Raw genomic sequence first — 15,476 nt, 5'->3', positions numbered from 1 at the left:
AGGACCAAACTGAGGAGAAAATCTCCCAGGTCATGGAACATGTCAGTACATGAAATTACAACATAAAAGTAATAATAGATAAAAATGAAATGTATATGAACCCAAAAAAAGTCAATCCATAAATTTAAGTAAATGCACTCTACAATACAACAAGAACTTACCCCAAAATATACCACCATATGATACAAGCGAATGAAAATAAGCAAAGTAGACTAATTTTTGTGTCGAATGATCGCTCACTTCAGATATTGTTCCAATAGTAAAAATGGCAGCATTAAGTCTTTGAACAAGATCCTAAATGTGGGCTTCCCACGACAGTTTACTATCTATCTGAGCACCTAGAAATTTTAACTGTTCAGTTTCACTAAATATGCCCACTCTGTGAAATTGAAATGTCAGGTTTTGTTGAATTGTGTGTTAGAAACTGTAAAAACTGAGTCTTACTGTGATTTGGAGTTAATTTATTTTCTACAAGCCATGAACTTAGGTCAATGTTGGACACAACATACTTTACTACCAAGCTAGCGTCATCAGCAAACAGAAATATTTTAGAGTTACCCATAATACTAGACGGCATATCATTTATATAAACAAGGAACAGGAGTGGCCCCAACACTGAAACAGACTCACATTCCACAACAGCAAACAACAGATTTAGAGATATGGGTCCTATTGCAACATAGGCATTTAAATCTAATACTGCAGAGCATATCTGGCAAGAGCTCTACAAAAATACAGGATAAAACAATTCATTGCATCAACACAGTAAGTAGACCTCTAAACAAAATTAAAACTATAATGCAAGTAATGAAAGAAGTTTGACAGTAGTAGGTGGCTGCTCATCATATTACATCTCATCATGGTTCGTGTTTTGAGACAGCCTTCTTTTCTGCAGCTACCCAACAAAAGCATGAACATTTAATCAGTTATTAAAATAGTGGAAAGACTCGTCTGTAAATAAAAAGTATCAATTAGGCTGGAAATGACCTGTACAAATTATGTTAGAGGTACTCTGTCTCAAAGACATGCTGAACAGGGGACTCAATCACTTTATAACTTATGGAGACAATGTAGACAATATCAAGCCAATTTTCTTTCTATCAGTAATTTTTTTTTTTTTTTGTTCTCCGGAGAAGAAAATGTTTATGAAAAAAGGAACATATGGCCAAGGACGGCAATCCATCTCGTGGTGGAGTCGTGCTGCTTATTCGTGATGACATTCGTAGTCAAACCCTCTCACTCAACATCCGGCTGCAAGCTGTTGCAGTCCGCATTCTCCTTCCTCGCTTCACCTTTTCTCTTTGTACCGCCTAAATCCCTGTCATTCGGTTTCAGCAGGGCAGACTTCCTCTAGCTCGTTGGGAAAGTCCCAAATCTTTTTGCTGCTCAGTGACTTTGATGCGCATCACCCCCTTTGCAGCTCTTTGTGAACCTGTCCGTAAAGTGCCCTCTCGGCTGACCTTCTCGATCAACTCAACCTCTTCTGCCTGAACACTGGAGCACCAACGTTCCTTTCAGACTCGACACACACTTATTCCCATTTGGACCTCTCATTCTGCACTGCCCAGCTTGCCCGTCGTCTCGAGTGGTGTGTTCCCTTTTAGACATACTTGAGCAACCATTTCACCACATCCTATCTGCCGACTCCTCCCTCATCTACTTACTAAATTAATTGGCAGCTTTCAAAGGCAGACTGGAGGCTTTACTCCTCCCTGGTGACCTTTGACAAACGACATTTCCCCAGTTGTGATGACCTTACAAACGTTATCCTTACCGCTGCAGACTGTTCCATTCCTCACACTTCCACTTTACCACATCATGTCACAGTCCTTGGTGGACTGACGCGTACCGTGACAATTCATGTGCAGAGACACACTCTCAGCGTTTTTAACACTGGAGAACTGCATTTGATGTGAACAGTCGCGTGCGCAGTGTCATCACCCTCTTTGGGATGCCAAAGGAGCTAGCTGGATTTCATTTACTAATTCTTTTAACAGTTCCGCTCTGTCTTCCATTGTGTGGGCTAAATTCCAACGACTCTCTGGGCCCAAGGTCAATTCACCAATTTCTGGCCTGATCAGAGCAGATGATGTCATTGTGGAACCCATTGCTATATCCACCACCTAGGGCCACTATTTTGCAAATATTTCAAGCTCCACCCATTACCGCCCTACCTTCCTCCATTGGAAACAAATGGAGGAGGCTTGGGTAATACCCTTCTCCTCTTAGAATTTTAAATGCTACAATGCAGCCTTTCCTATGTGGGAGCTGATCACTCTCACTGTATCCCTATCTTTCACCCCACAGCCGGATGATGTTCGCATTCAGATGTTGCAGCACCTTTCTCTTGCGGGCTAACATTTTCTGCTTAATACATACAACCACATCTGGGTAGATGGCATGCTCCCCAGACGCTGGTATGAAGCCTTCATCATACCCATTCCTCAGCCCAGTAAGGACAAAGACCTTCCTTCTAGCTACCACCCCATTTCCCTCACTAGCTATGTTTGCAAGGTTTAGAACATATGATTAATGCCCGGGTGGTATGGTGCCTCAAGTCTCGCAAATTACTAACGACTGCACAGTGTGGATTTCAGGCGTGCCATTCTGAAGTTGACCATCTCACCACTTTGGCAACCCATGTCATGAACAGTTTTCTGCAACAATAACTGACTGTGGATGTGCTTTTTGATCTGGAGAAATCCTTCGGCACCAGCTGGAGGACCGGTACCCTCTGTACTCTTTACATGTGGGGCTTTCCAGTCTGCCTGCCACGTTTCCTTCAGGAATTTTTAAAAGACAGACTTCTCAAAGCACGTGTGGAATGTGACTTGTAGGACACTTTTATCCATGAAAATTGGATGCCTCAGGGGTCCATCCTGACATTCATTGTCCTTGCTATTGCCATTGACCCTATTATGGCCTGTCTCCCGCTGGGTATTTCCGGGTCCCTTTTTGTTGACGATTTTGCCACCTATTGCAGTTCCCCATGGACTTGTCTCCTTGAGCAAAGTCTTCAGCATTGTCTCATTGTCTTTACTCATGCAGCATCAACAATGGCTTTCGCTTTTCCACTGACAAAACCATTTGTATGAATTTCTGGCTGCACAATGGGTTTCTTCCACCTTCTTTATACCGGGTGATCAAAAAGTCAGTATAAATTTGAAAACTTAATAAACCATGAAATAATGTGGAGAGAGAGGTAAAAATTGACACACATGCTTGGAATGACATGGGGTTTTATTATAACCGAAGAAAAAAAAAAAACCCCATTTTGCTAGATGCGTGAAAAATCTCTTGTGCGCGTCGTTTGATGGTGATCGTTTGCTCAGCTGCCACTTTCATCATGCTTGGCCTCCCAGGTCCCCAGACCTCAGTCCATGCGATTATTGGCTTTGGGGTTACCTGAAGTCGCAAGTGTATCGTGATCGACCGACATCTCTAGGGATGCTGTAAGACCACATCCGACGCCAATGCCCCACCATAACTCCGGACATGCTTTGTAGTGCTGTTCACATTATTCCTCGACTACAGCTATTGTTGAGGAATGATGGTGGACATATTGAGCATTTCCTGTAAAGAACATCATCTATGATTTGTCTTACTTTGTTATGCTAATTATTGCTATTCTGATCAGATGAAGCGCCATCTGTCTGACATTTTTTGAACTTTTGGATTTTTTTTTGTTCTAATGAAACCCCATGTCATTCCAAGTATGTGTGTCAATTTGTACCTCTCTATCTACATTATTCCGTGATTTATTCAGTTCTCAAATTTATACTGACTTTTTGATCACCCGGTCTTGGGCCTGTTGCTCTACCGTTTGTTGAAACTACGAAATTCCTGCAGCTCATGATTGATAGAAACTTTCTTGGTCCTCCCACATGTCTTACCTGGCTGCCGCTGTACCCTGTCCGTCAGTGTTCTACGGGTCCTCAGTGGTACTTCCTGGGGAGTGGTCTGGACCACCCTCCTCTGTTTCTACAGATCCCTTGGCCTTTTGAAAGTAAACTATGGATGCTCCGTTTATGCATCTGCACATCCATCCATCTTACACTGTCTAAATACAATCTACCACCATTGAATCCATGTGGCCACTGGCACCTTTTACACCAGCCCAGTTGAAAGTCTCTATGCAGAAGCTGCCTCACTACTGCGGTCATAACGACATGATGTTCTCCTCAGCAGATACACATGCCATTTGTCTGCCATACCTGGCCACTCATCTTATGTCGCCTCCTTCAACGGCTCATTTGACCGCCAGTAGGTGTGTCCCTCTTCTCCGTTACCCCCTGGAGTTCACTTTTGGTTACTGCTCCAGCAGCCTCACTTCATGCTATCTGCCACTTTCCCGAAGGATGTGTACCCTTCACCACCCTGACTTTCTGTGGTGGCCCATGTTCACCTTGAACTTGATTCGCTTCCTTAGGAAACTTCTCTAGATTCGATCTATCGGTGTAAGTTTCTCAACCTTTGCACGGAACTTAGTGATACTACCTTTGTGTACACTGTTGGCTCTCTGAATGACCATGGTGTCTGGTATGCCTGATCATTGCCACCGACCATTTTCGATATCTGCTTCCAGAACACTGCTCAGTATTAACAGCAGAGCTCTTTGCTCTGTATCAGGCCACACGGTACATCCAGCGACACAGGCTTTTCAATTTCGTCATCTGCTCGGATTCTCTCAGTGATTTTCAGAGCCTCTGTATGCTGTACACTGTCTATCCCTTAGTGCAACAGGTCAAAGAAAGCTTCCACTTGCTCTGTCTTGATGGATGGTCTGACAGGAAACAAAGCTGCTGACACTGTTGCCAAGGCTGCTGACACTGTTGCCAAGTCTGCAGTCCTCCTACATCATCCAGCTAGTTCTTCCATTCCTTCCGATGATCTCCATGTTGTCTTTTATCAGAAGGTGGTGTCACTTTGACATTAAAATTGGTCTTCCATTCATGGGAACAAACTCCAGGGAATGAAACATCTCCCAGAAGCTTGGCCGATCTCCTCTCTCAGCCCTTTCGCCGCAAGGAGCTGATTTTAGCTAGGTTACGTACTGGGTACTGTCTTTTTAGCCATCGTCATTTGTCAAGTGGTGACCCACCATCACTTTGTGCTAACTGTCATCAACCTTTGACCATTAGCTGTTTCCTGACCAAATGTCTCTCTTTTAACCACTTACGTTCTACTGTATGTTTGCTGTCTGAGTTATCGGTCGTTTTAGCAAACGGCACATTGGATGTTGATTGTGTTTTACTTTTTATCCATTTTAGCAATATAGCGAACGACATTTAATATTTAATTCATGGTCTTCATAGTCTCTATGACATATTTCATGTACCTTTCTCCAAGAGTAAGTCCTTGTTTTGCCTGCCTTTCCTTCCGTTGATTGGGCTTAACGTGCAGTCACATTTAATTCCTTTTTCATCTTGGTGTTCAAAGGTTCTGACATGGGCATGTATGACTTTAGTGTGTTGTTGAAGTTACAGTTTGTATGCGGGACGGGAGTGCCAACAGAAATTATTTCTTTTTCCTCTTTTTGCAAGTAGTTTGTAACAACTGTTCACAGCTTGTGACTGGTGGATTACTATTCTAAATAATCTGTTCTTAATTATGACTACAATAAAAACACCACCATTCTTATTTAATTAATGATGACATTATAACATCTAACAATGGAAAATCCAGGATGGAATAATGTCAGTATTATGAAAAAGATAGATTGCCAATCACCATATAGCAGAGATTTTGAGTTGCAATCTGGTCTCGACAACCAGAGACTGTGTGTGACTGACTCTCTCTCTCTCTCTCTCTCTCTCTCTCTCTCTCTCTCTCTCTCTCTCTCTGTCTGTGTGTGTGTGTGTGTGTGTGTGTGTGTGTGTGTGTGTGTGTGTGTGTGTGTGTGTGTGTGTGTGTGTGAAAACTTACTTGTTTGACAGTCTTTTAATTATGCCTATCTGCAATTCAACATTTCTGCTACATGGAGAGTAGCACTCTATCCCTTTCATAATACTGACATGGTTTTATGTATTTTAGGTATGCTAGATTCACAATTTCTGACTCATGATGATGACCTATTCAATCAGCAGTTTATATTTCAGAATATAACATTCTTAAGAGGAGTTGGTTGGTTGACTGGATGATTAAAGGGACCAAACTACTAGGTCATCAGTCCCTTTTTCCTCAGACAGACAGGTCTACATGCCTGTAGATCAGATAGCCTACCACACAAAACCCAGGGGAGGAAAACCATAAGGTCTATGAAGGTGAGATAATGGACAAGAAGAAGAAAGAAAGAAAGAGAGAGAGAGAGCACAAGAAAGGTGTTCCCTCTAGGGAGCAGCCAGAAGCCTCCGAAAGCACAGTGCAATGCAATGAGGGAACATACATCCCAGTCCCCCCCCCCCGCCCCCCCTTACCAGATTTAGCCCACTCAGAAATCACCTAGGAAAGACTAGCAACATGGACACGACGGGAGAAGTACAGAGAGACAAAAGACAAACAAGTCTAACACACCATGGGGGGGGGGGGGGGAGGGGGGAGTAAAAGAGCAGGTAAGGTGAGGACCAGGCTGCACCACAATGCCCAGATAGCCACAGCACAGACTTGGCAGAGGAGGCAAAGAGTGTTCTGCCAACCCATCAATGGGCCAATATGGGTAAGTGGACCTACCTTGAAGAGAGCGGTGAAAGCTCCCTTCAAGAATAAAACGTAAAACTAAGTCAGCCACTGAGGCACTGTCTCCTAACACCAGAGACAGCGCGTGAGGGAGATTAAGAGACCACTGCATGGTGGCTAACTTCGGACAGTCCAGCAAAATGTGGACCACCAGCAAATGGGAACCACAATGACAGAGAGGTGGGTCTTTGCGACAGAAGAGATGACCAAGAGTTAGCCAAGTATGGTCAATACGCAGCCAGCAAAAGGACGATCAAGTCTTTGAGAGAGGCCCACATGAAGGACCTCCACAGATTTATAGTCTCCTTCATCACCCTATTTTGTTTGGCAAAGTCAGAGTGAGCCATTCCTGATTCCCTAACCTTCATGGCATAATACCGATCAGAGGTTCATTACTGGAATACCAACATCACAAATCAGTTTACAGGTAGCCAGTTTGGCCAGGCTACCAGCAAGTTCATTTCCCAGGATCCTGATGTGGCCTGGGGTCCAGACATACAGGGAACCCTGGATAGCAATTACCAAGGGACGGTGAAGGTAACATTGGTCAAGAGATGCAAACTGCACAAGGAGTTGCTGAAGATGAGAGAGGATCCACCGATGCAGAAACTAATATGTTCAAGAGCACGAGAGATGGCTACGAACTCCGCAGTGAAAACATTACAACCATTTGGCAGGGAGCACAGTTCAGTGTCACATGCGAGTATAAGCAAAGCCCACATGACCAGCACCCATTAAGTCATCAGTACAGACTACTTCTGAACCCCAAGATATGACAAGAATGGCTAAAAATTGGTGGCAGACGGCCTCAGAAGGAACCGAGTCTTTCAGATCTGGTGATAGGTCAAGACAACGCTGTGGCCAAGGGATGCACCACGAATGTGTAGTGAATGGGCCTGGAGGAGAGGTGATAGAGGAAACAACTGGAGTTCAGAGAGGAGAGACAGGATGTGGATTGCGATTGTAATCCTTGATCTGGACTGCTGTTGCAGGGGATGGATTCCGGTGTTTCGACGGGATTGTATCAGGGCTTTGTAAAGCTGTGGAAAGGTAGTACGATCTGCATCCCAGCTGGTGTTACTCAGGCAGTGAAGACTATTAAGGTGCAGCTAACACTTTCGATCAATCTAGCATAGATGGGGAATCCACGTCAACTTAGGATCTAAGACCAGTCCAAAAAACCAAAATGTTCCTACCACATTGAGTAGTTGGCTGTTGAGGTAAAGTTCTGGTTGTGGGTGAACACTACAATGTTGACAGAAGTGCATAACATGAGTTTTGACACTGTAAAGTGAAAGCCATGGGTGAGGTCCCATGACTGCGCCTTTCCTATGGCACCTTGCAGTCGATGTTCAGCGACATCCATACTAACAGAGCCCTGTGGTACCCCATTCTCTCGTCGGATTGGGGGAGGAGGGGAGGGGGGTGGGGGGTGGTACTGTGGGAAGCAGCAAGTTGAACCTGCAAAGTATGGTGGGATAAGAAGATGTGTACAGTAGCTAGGATGTGGGGTCTTAAGCCTTTTTCAGGTCGAAGAAGATGGCTATAAGGTGTTGATATTGGACAAAAGCTGTTTGGATGGCAGACTCCAGGCAATCCAGATTTTCAGTATAGAGTCACCTCGGCAAAAACCGCCCTGGGATGGAGGCTGAAGACCTCGAGACTCAAGGAGCCAATTCATCTCTAGAGGGTGCTTGCCCTGTTTCAGTACTGGGATGATGATGATTTGTCGCTGTTGCAATGGGAAGTCGCCCTCACTCCAGGATGCAGTTAAAGATGGCAAGGATATGACACTGACAATCCACAGATAGGTGCTTGATCATCTGGTTGAGGATGTGGTCCGATCCTGGGGCAGTGGGCTAGGACACTGACAAATCCCCATTCACTGAATGGAGCATTATACGGATCCAGGTGGTGTGCAGTAAAAGATAACTGCTTTTGCTCTACCCACTTTTTTAGGACACAAAAAAGGGTTGACAGTTCTCAGACTCAGAGGCTCTAGCATAATACAGAGAAAAATGTGGCATCTGTGTTAGTGTAGATGGCACCATTCAACAGAACACCACCAGGTACACCTGCAGGTGTCTGGTATCTGTAGATACATCTGACCTTGGCTCAAACCTATGAAGGGAAGGTTCACGGTCTGATGGTTGAAGCGTACTGTTCCTTGCATTCTTGTTTCCATCGTTTTATTGGATGGCAGACCCAGGCATGGAGCCACTGAAAGGCAATAACGTGCTCCATCGATGGGTGCCACTTATGGTGCTGGAGAGCTCGCCTATGATCTCTAATGGCCTCTGCAATTTCTGATGACCATCCAGGTATTGTCTTCTGTCGGGGTGCACAGAAGGAACAGGGAATCGCCAAAATCAGCTGCTCAAATAATGGTTGTAGTTGTATTCTGGACTGCCTCATCAATATCTCCATGCAGTGGGGAGCCAAGGGCAACAAAAGAGGCAAAAGCATCCCAGTCAACACGGCTGAGAGTCCATCTGGGCAGGCGTCCATGGGAGTGACGCTCTCTTTCACATCACTTCGGTATAATGTCACCCTGACCTTTTCAGGTAATGAATCACCATCAAAGGCCAACATGAAGGCACTGGTAGCGACACTGTTGTCCTTTGGTCCCCAATGTACATGACTAACAAAGTGTGCACCCTGGCACTCCAAGTTGGTGCATAGCTCAGCATCAGATTGTAAGAGCAGGTCCCTGAACCATATTTAGACTATTATGGGGAGTGACAGTCACCGGTATGTCACCCACCTTGTTAAGAGCTAGTAGCACCCGTGATTGGGCAGAGGATACTGTTTTGATCAAAATTGACCCACTTTTCATTTTAGAAATGGCTGCCACTTCCCCAAGCTTGACTTCTATGTTCTCCACAAAGAAGAAGGGTTCTGTGGCCAAGAAGGAATCCCCATCAATCCTTGAGCAAACTAATTATTGGGGTGACAGGGGGGGGGGGGGGGATATTTCTCTGCTTGCTGCTTAGCCCTATGGAAGGAAACATTTTATGGTCATATCTCTCTGCACTTAAATAGTACTTTCCTTCCATAGAGACTGCTGGGATCATACAGCTACCGGCGGAAGATAACTTCATCCGATTCATTTGCGGCTCATCCGCCATGGTGCCACCCACTTCGAATGGGGGCTCTTGCCATGTGCGCCACCCAGCCGCAGAAGATGTCTACGTGACCAGTAATCCGTTGCTCGGAGTCCCCGTGTCCCAGTCACAATGGGCACATGCACATAAACCTTGGCATACATGGGAAGTTTTCAGCTCAGACACCAACAATACAATACCCACGTGGCCAGGGGGCTACCACTGTGCAGCTATTTGATGACCACCATGACAGGATGGCCACCATGCTGGAGCTTACACTGCATTGGGTGACCTTCCCTGCATGGTAAACATTTCTGGAGAAACTGAAAACTGATGGCAGGTCAAACCTAACAACGGGGACTATGTCTTTACTTAATGAAAAGTTGTAGAAAACAAAAAAAAGCGGAAACTCTAATCCCAGTCACAAACGAGGTCTGAGCTGGGTCTGCATCAAGAAAACCATACAATGGAGAGGCAGAGGGAGAAAGGGACAGTGGAAGTATAAGCTTGCAGGACAGAAACGAAGTAATGCTGCAAAGCATGGGGCCCCATGGTAGCCAAGCTGGTAGGTACTGACACAAGAATTGTGAGCCCTCAGGGGCTAAATGAGTAATATTGTCATTGAACCTTGGTGGGTCCTTCCCCACATCTCACTACATCCCATCACACAAACTCAACCAGCATGTTTCTGACAAGGCTTGTGAATTTCTCCCATTAATCAATATTCTCCTTCCCAGATGTAAATAGTTGCTCAGATAGTTTGTTGTCATTTTATTGACACATCATGCACAACTTTTCATTCAACACCACTGATCAATGATGCTGCTGTAGCTCTGTGTTTGTTGATTCATCCATTTATTTTCACTGAATTGAAAAGTTCACATTTTTTTATTGACAGCATAAATTGTATACTTACATCATATGTATTCTACTTAGTTGGCTGTCCAAGATAATTTTCAGATAAGATATTTAGTACAATTTCACTTGAACCGCCATCCCTGCCATCCGTGTCATGCATGGCTGGCTTACAGGAACCTCTCCTATGGCTAAAACATGATCAGGTAATTTATCAGAAATATTTTTCCACAAATCTTCCGTAGCATTCCATGCCATCTCAACTGATGTAGTGTGTCACCAATAGATAGTTTTAGTAAGAAATTTTGGCCCACCTTTAAGGCTTAACTTTACCCAAATTATCTATTGTTGACTGCATTTATCTCATTACACAAAAAGAGACTTGTCACATATATATTCCAGTCAGAGTTTAAGATTTTGTTTCTAGTTTTACCCAATTTTCTGTTCCACTTGCTACACAAGCAATGCTGTTTAAGCAAGTCACAGTAATTCAGTGATCTTGCCTTGAATACTTGTCCAGTTACCTAATATTCAGTTTTCATTTTCACAGTTGACTTATATGGCTATTTGATCTCCTCAATATGAAATACATGTGAAGTGATCATGGCTCTTTGGTGTTCAACATCTAAAGGTACACAGGCTTACAAAGTAATTTATCTAAAAAAAAAAAAAAGGATGCAAACTATACTGCAAACTAAACATATTGCGCTATTGAAGGAAATCCTTTCTGCGGGTACTGCATGCCTAACCAATTCAGCGAGGCACTTTAAAATTCTACATCCAATACAGATTAAGTCAAGGAATCTGCACCCAAGATCACCAAAAAATCAATGGAGCCTCTAGTTTAAATCCACCTGGCTCCAAACCAAGGATTCCAGTCAATACTGGGCATGAAAGAACAAATTGTGAACTGTGATTCCATTGGACGAGTGACAGTAACCCTGTTCACCACCAAAAGGAACTAAGATGATGACAAGCATTACTTACAACCAGCTGTAACCATTGCACTAAACAGATGGCTGCAGAGCTGCTTCTATATCTCAGACGAGACCTTCCCACAGTAAACATATGGGATATCCAAAGGACTTCCTTTATGATCTGATTGTTATTTCCCCGAGGAGATCCATCATCATCTGCGTTAAATTGGAAACCTAATAATGGGCAATCTGACCGTAGTCTAGATCATGCAGGATCATTGACCTCAGGGTCAAAAGATAAAGCAACTGATGTGGGCTCATGTAACAACAGTAAACATGTCTTTCTCATATACACTTCACTATAAAATAATATTTTACTGCTATTTATGCAGATTTCCTCAACAAACTGAACCACTGACATCTTAACATAAAAGATTCATCTGTTAATAAGAAATTAATAATTTATTTGGAGAAATGTAACCCACAAAACACAGCACTGAAACGTATCACTGTGGAATGTTTATCAGCTCTATTGATGAAAACATCAGCCTATGTGCACATGCTATGCAGTGTTTTGGGGCCAAAGCCCTCAGAGTAAAGTCTAAGGGGAAAACATGCATTCCTCCAATCTTATGTAGGCTAGTCAATAGTGGAAACAACAATTTCAATAATGAGCAGCATATTCGCCCTAAAATATATGTTAACAATATTGAACACCTCATTTAGTAGCTAAAGATCATGCAGATTGTTTCATAACTTATCACCAACACCAAGAATAACATACTGCATTACAGCACTCACCCTCTCTCATCTGGAGACTCAACACCATAGCCTTGAGCAAGCAAGGCTGCTATAGGTTCACTAATTACTTGCAAAACATCGAATCCTGCATCTTCCGCTGCATGTGCCATTGCCCGACGACTACACTTCGAAAAATTTAAGGGGACACACAGGACTGTGCGCAGATCTGTATCTGGAGGTACACATGTGGAAGCAAAGCCTGAAACAAATAACAAAAAATAAAGAAATGCTTTACATTACTACCAAACCACAAGCTTCATATTTGTATACAAACACTATATTTATTGTTGATTGACAGCTAGCTGGCTGGTCATCAGTAGAGTCAATGCCTACAGCTTATTCTTTTCCATCAAATAATTTGAAACACTTAAAAAACTCACAGTACAAATATGATGCAGCACTGGAAAACTTGTTAAATTGACATGCGACCCCATTAAAAGCAGGATCTTGCATTCGCAACATAAGTATTCCTGTAAATTGCTTTGTTCTACCACCAAATTCCTCGAAAGTTACAGAATCAGAAAAGCTACCCATAGATTAGTTCGGTACCTGCATCAAAAATTTGTAATTCATTTTTTTTAGGGGCAGGAACATTTTGTGAATGGGCCAAAGAGTTTTGTTACTGCAAAGTATTGATTCCACTGTGAGAGTACTTATTAGTTACATGTTCAAAAGGAAAACTCTAATAGTTTAATCATTTTGTGTAATAGGACAGTGTGAAAATATGAGTGAAAAGTCACCGAGACCAAATCATTCTCTCTATTTCAGCAATCATATTCCCACTTGACAGCTTCTACAAGCAAAACATGTCAAAGCACTACATCAAAGGAAGTCAGCATTTAGAAGATAGAAGTATATCTGTGATAATACAGGATGGATGTATTTAACCATTGCACTACCTGATAAAATCTGTAGCCACTCTTTGGTGGCTATGTCTTTTTATCCTGCACAAAAAATGTGTATAAAATTTTAAAGCCCAAAACTTCTTCAAATTGGCTGCCTTGTCAGGATCCAATTCTGTACAGATTGCTCGCAAAGATAGCAACCAAAGTAAGATTGTAATTTTGACATGTTACATATACACTGTCCAGTCACATTAATGTGACCATCAGTCGAAAGCCTGAATAACCACCTTTTGCTGCATAGACCACTGCGAGACATGCAGGAATAGTGATAGTGAAGTTCTGGAGGGTAACGACACGGATATGGAGCCATGCAGACTCCAGTGCCATGGCCAGAATTTGACAGGTTTCTCTTGAGAATCCACCGCGAGAACAGCTCGATCGAGGTGGTCCCACAGATTATCAACCGGGTTTAAATCCAGAGGGTCTGGTGGCCAGGGGGGTACAGTAAATTCATCCTGGTGCTCTTAAAAACGAACTGCATGTATGAGTGAACATGGTAACCAAGGCTAGATGCATACTTATATCAATCATCTGTGCCTTTCAGAATGACAAAATAACTCGGGTAATGCCTTGAATATATTCCCCAGACCACAAAGCTCCCTCCTCCAGCCTGGACCCCTTTGCTTTCAAATGATTCACACTGTGCACACCAATGGCCAGCTGTCCAATGGAGCATAAAACGTGATTCATCTGAAAAGGCAACCTGTCACCACTCAGTGGACACCCAGCTGCAGTGCTGGCGAGCTAATTCCAGTCTTTGTTGCCGATGAACACCAGTTAGCAAGAGTGCACAAACCAGGCACCTGCTGCAGAGAACCATACACAGCAATGTTTGCTGAACGGTCATTGAGGAGACATTTTTGGTAGCCATGGGTTTATCTGGGCAGTCTGATGCTCACCCATACATATCTACACAGCTGTTGTTCACCCCGTCATCTCTGGCCCGTAGTGCATTATAGTTACCGTTGTGCTGGTTTTGTATAGCACCTATTTTACCATGCACGGTATACTTTAAACACAGTGGCACACAAACAGTTTCATAACTTAGCTGTTTTGGAAATTCTTCCACCCTTGGCCTGAAAGTCAATGATCATGTCCTTCTGGAAGTCAGATAAACCGCTCTGTTTCCACATTATAATGACTGCAATGTTTTCCATGTTCCCCAACACACTTTATATACCCTCCCCCGCTGGCGCTGCCACCTGCTGTTTGTGAGTGGTTATTCATGCTGATTCCAAACATAGGCAGTGGTCACACTGTTGTTACTGGATTGTGCATAACACCTTTGTCAGTCTCTGGATTAATTACAACAGAGATATGTTGCAATTTTTTCCAGCTAGTGTGTTGAACAACAGAATCATTTTAAGTAATTACTACTCACAATCTAACAATGCGGGTATAGTATTAAGAATGGAGTGTCAAATGATACAATTTATACTCTGAGGAATATCTCCTATGATGCCCAAATGGATCATTAAGTAGTTAAGATCCTACTGTCAGTTTATAAACTAGTTGTATTATAAGAAAAACATGAAACAGTCAGTATTAATACATAACTGACAAACAAAGAATCATAATAATATGAGTAAATATACTGCTACAGATTTCTGAAAACACCTATCAGACGACATATATAAGTGCCTGAAGGTCAGTGCTCTTAGTATCTTTTCTTAATAATGTCTGTAGCTTCTGTCTGTAGTTTTTATGCTTACACTAGCAATTAGTGAATAATGGAAATCCAGTCAACCATGTTTCCAGACAAAGATAAAGAAAAGAAGGAAAAATAATGTCTAAGGTAGGGTGGACAGTGATCAGTGATGTCTGAGTAAGCTGTATTGCCTACTCAAGTTGTGTACACACACACACAAGTTACAACTCTTACAACACTAGACAGTATAAAATGTAATTACAATTTTTCTACTTTGGAGCAAAGCAGTTTGATACATTTCTTAGAGTAGCTTAATACATTTAATCAAGAAACAAATTTGCTAACTGAAAACCAAGTTTGCACTACTTTCTAACAAAAGAACAATCTCTGTGAATTTAGTTTAGTAGCGGCATTGGTGAGCTCTACTGTAAAGAATGGAAAGTTTAAAAAGTCATCACCCCTCTGTGTCATAAAAGGTGAAGTATTAGTTTATTTGGCCAAAGATGGTGTCAACAACCATTCCATGGTACACTTGAATGTATACAACTAAAATGAATTTGGGGGACCACAG

The 15,476-nt window shown here is 42.8% G+C and overlaps 1 pseudogene; it reads right to left on the bottom strand.

Annotated features, from left to right (window-relative positions):
- The window catches only part of LOC126471245 (heat shock 70 kDa protein 14-like), a 196,715-nt pseudogene that overhangs the window by 84,948 nt on the left and 96,291 nt on the right, over positions 1 to 15,476 (bottom strand).

Source organism: Schistocerca serialis, chromosome 3 (genome assembly GCF_023864345.2).
Source record: "Schistocerca serialis cubense isolate TAMUIC-IGC-003099 chromosome 3, iqSchSeri2.2, whole genome shotgun sequence".
NCBI lineage: Eukaryota > Metazoa > Arthropoda > Insecta > Orthoptera > Acrididae > Schistocerca > Schistocerca serialis.
This window is presented reverse-complemented; position numbering and strand designations above follow the sequence as displayed.